Source organism: Mastomys coucha, unplaced genomic scaffold (genome assembly GCF_008632895.1).
Source record: "Mastomys coucha isolate ucsf_1 unplaced genomic scaffold, UCSF_Mcou_1 pScaffold23, whole genome shotgun sequence".
Classification (NCBI taxonomy): domain Eukaryota; kingdom Metazoa; phylum Chordata; class Mammalia; order Rodentia; family Muridae; genus Mastomys; species Mastomys coucha.
Genome location: NW_022196906.1, coordinates 33,345,850 through 33,350,054, shown reverse-complemented (window position 1 = coordinate 33,350,054; position 4,205 = coordinate 33,345,850). Strand labels below are relative to the sequence as shown.

At 38.5% G+C, this 4,205-nt stretch overlaps 1 pseudogene; it reads left to right on the top strand.

Annotated features, from left to right (window-relative positions):
* The first annotated feature begins 2,561 nt into the window (after positions 1–2,561).
* Positions 2,562–3,497, top strand: LOC116072304 (annotated as a pseudogene).
* The last annotated feature ends 708 nt before the right edge of the window (positions 3,498–4,205 follow it).

Genomic DNA, 4,205 nt, shown 5'->3' with positions numbered 1-4,205 from the left:
AATAGAGGAGAAGGTGGAAAAGAGCCTTGAACTCACTGGCACAGGGTTGGAATTTCCTGAACAGAATACCAATGACTCAGGTTCTAAGATCAAGAATTGAAAAATAGGACCCCATGAAACTGAAAAGTTCCTGTAAGGCTAAAAACACAGTCAATATTAAAAATCTGCAACCTACAGATTTAGCAAAAACTTCATTAACTCTACATCCAACAGAGGGATAATTTTCAAAATATACAAAGAACTCAACAAGTTAACCTTCCAAAAACCAAATAACCCAATTTAAAATGAGGTACAGAGCTAACCAGAGAGGAATCTCAAATGGTCAAGAAGCACTTAAAGAAATGCTCAACATCCTTAGTCAACAGAGAAATGCAAATCAAAACAACTCTGAGATTCCATCTCATAGCTCAATGGTTAAGATCATAAGATTAAGTGAAAGCACATGCTGGTGAGTATGGGGAGAAAGAGGAACACTCCTCCATTGCTGGTGGGATCACAAACTTGTACAACTACTCTGGGAATCAATCTGGCAGTACCTCGTAAAATTGGAAATAGTTCTACTTGAAGACTGGGTTATATCACTCTTGGGAATATACTTAAAAGACATCCAACCATGCCCCAAGGACATATGCTCAAGCTTAAGTTGGAAAAAATCCAGATGTCCCTCTACTGAAGAATGGATGCAGAAAATGCGATTTATTTAAGTAATGGAATGCTGTTCAGCCATTAAAAATGAGGACATCATGAAAAAAAAAAAGAAACAAAAATCCAATTCTTTTAATGGGGGGAAAATATTTGTTAATCATGTATCTGATATAAGAGTAAATAAAAAGCTCTTAAAACTCACCAGAAAAAAAAAAAGAACTAGAAAATATCATCCTGAGTGAGGTAACCCAGACCTAAAATGACATACATGTTATATTACCCACTGATAAGTTGATACTAGCCAAAAGTACAGAATACTTAGAATATAACCCACACACAGTAAAAAGTGTAACAATCAGCAAATAAGACCTAATCCTTCTTCGAAGATGGAAGGAAATAATTATAGGAAGCAAAGGGAGGGAGGGGCCTGCGTATGAGAAGGGAGGGGGAGCTGAAAAGAGGAACAGGCTCAGGCATGGGTGGAGATAGGAGAGAAGCCCAGATGGCCAAGAGAATGAATGGAAATAAGCAGAATGGGGGTGTGAGAGGTGAGGAGAAGGTACTAGAAGGTACTAGAGACCCAAGAGGTAACAGACTCTAAAGACTCAATGAGGATGACTTTAGTCAAAATGCCCTACAGTGAGGAAGGCCAATGCAAAGAGTCAACCTCTGATAATAGACAGGGCCTCAAGCAGAGTGACAGGGTTACTAACCCATAGTTAAAATTTCTGACCCAGAACTGTTCCTGTCTAAAAGAACTCCAGGAACTAAAATGGAGAAGAGACTGAAGGAAAGGCTGTCCAATGGCGGCCCAACTTGGGATCAATCTCACGGGGGTGAGGCACCAATGACTAACATTATTACTGATACTAGGATGTACTTATAGACAGGAGCCTGGCATGGCTGTCCTCTCAGAGGCCCTACCAGCAGCTATGTGAGACAAAAACAGATACACCCAACCACTGGACTGAAGTTGGGACCCCTATGGTTGAATTAGGGGAAGGATTGAAGAAACTGAAGAGGAAGGCAACCCCATAGCAGATGTAGCAGTCTCAACTAACACGGGCCCCAGGAAACTCCCAAAGACTGAGATACTAACCAGGAGCATATATGGGCCTATCTGAGGCCCCTGGCACAAATATAACAGAGGTCTACCTGGTCAGGCCTCAGTGGGAGATGTGTTTAACCCTCTAGTGATGTCAGGTCCCAGAGAAGGGGAGGCCTATTGGGAAGGGAGCACTAGGTCTCAGATGCAAGGGAAATGAGGAATGGGATGAGGAATTGTGGAAGGGGGGACCAAGAGTAGGGGTAACAACTGGAATGAAAATAAATAAAATTAACAACAATAAATTAATATTATTATTAATATTAATAATAGTAAAGGATCAACTTCTTCATATCACTATGTATGCAGTACTTAATTCTGGTAGCACCATGTGTCTGTGTCCAGTAATTAATGCTGTGGCTTCTGCAGATGTCAATTATTTTCCACATTTAGGTATTTAAAGACTTTGTGTATCTTAAAAATTAGGTAAATGGGAATGTCTAAAGACAAAAGCTCTGATAATCAAAAATTACACTTTGGATTACATTGTATTTAAGGAAATACATTTATGAAAAGGTTACTTCCTCAATACAGGCATATTTCCACATTGTTGCCCACTCTAAATCTCAATTTATATGCATTTGCTTTGAACTCACAAATGTTATTAAAATTTGTACTCAATGATAATATTTTACATAAAATGCATTCTTAAATTTTTAAATATGTGATTTAAAATAATAATGAAAGGTAAAATTTATTTATCTAAAATGATTTAGTTAAGGTAATTATATGGAGGACAAAAGTATTCTAAAGTTTTCCAGTTTAACAGGCTTAAAATATTTTTTACTCTTTCAGGATCTGAAAGGAGGACATGGCAGCGGGAAACCATTGCACAGTGACTGAGTTTTTCTTGGCTGGGCTCTCAGAGAAGCCAGAACTCCAGCTTCCCCTCTTCCTCCTCTTCACAGGAATCTATCTGATCACAGTGGTAGGGAACTTGTGCATGATCACACTGATTGGGCTCAGTTCACAACTGCACACACCCATGTACTATTTCCTCAGCAGTCTGTCCTTCATTGACTTCTGTCAATCCACAGTTGTCACCCCTAAAATGCTGCTGAGCTTTCTGACAGAGAAGAACATCATCTCCTACCCTGAATGCTTGGCTCAGCTCTACTTTTTCATCATTTTTGGGGCTGCAGAGTGCTACACATTAGCTGCAATGGCATATGACCGCTATGTTGCCATATGTAACCCTTTGCTTTATACTGTAATCATGTCCTAACAGATTTACAGTTCCCTAATTTCTGGAGTGTATAGTTACGCTGTGTTCTGTGCATCAGTTCACACGGGATTTCTGACAAGGATTCAATTTTGCAAATTAGATGTGATCAACCACTATTTCTGTGATATTCTCCCTCTCTTGAAGATTGCATGCTCTAATACTTATATTGATGAAATGCTGATTCTATTTTTTGGTACACTGAATATTTTTGTCCCAACACTGACCATTATTATTTCCTATATCTTCATTATTGCCAGCATCCTCCGTATTCACTCGAGGGATGGCAGGTCCAAAGCCTTTAGTACTTGCAGTTCCCATCTTTCTGCTGTTGTTGTCTTCTATGGTTCTGCTGCATTCACGTACTTACAACCATCATCGGTGAGTTTAATGGACCAAGGGAAAGTGTCCTCTGTGTTCTATACTACTGTTGTACCCATGTTGAACCCCTTGATCTACAGCCTAAGAAATAGGGATGTCATTCTTGCACTGAAGAAAATACTCGAAAGAAAAAAGTTTATATGAGCTGAAATCATGTGAAGATTATTTATTAGAGCAAAATAATTCAAAAAATTATAGATTGAATTGATACTATTTGCTTTACCCTACCTGTAATTATTATCACTCATTTACTAAGACACTTTGATAAGTTTTACTTTTACAAATTTAAACTTTATATGTCAGACTCCTAATATCTCATGCTTCTCAGAATCAACAATGTGGCCAAATGGTAAGGATGACTTGGATCTTTATGCCAATGGTTTATAGCCTTCTTTGTATTTGACTAACATTAGCTTAAAATGTCAAACTTCATTCTTAATGAACTAAAATAAACTTAATGAACAACTAAAACAATACTTTTTTTCTTCTTTTTTTCTTAAATATTTTCTTTATTTACATGTCATGTTATATCTCCTTTCCCAGTTTTTCCTAAAAAAAAACAAAACAAAACAAAACAAAACAAAAAACAAAAACAACAAGAACAACGAAAAAAACTGTTCCCTCCCCCCTCACTCTGCTCACCAACCCATCCTCTCCTGCTTCCTGCCCTTGGCATTCCCCTACACTGGGGCATAGAACCTTCACAGGGCCAAGGGCCTCTCCTGCCTTTGATGACCGACTAGGCCATCCTCTGCTATACATATGCTGCTGGAGCCATTAGTCCTACTATGTGTACTCTTTGGTTGGTGGTTTAGTCCCTGGGAGCTCTGAGGGTACTAGTTAGTTCATATT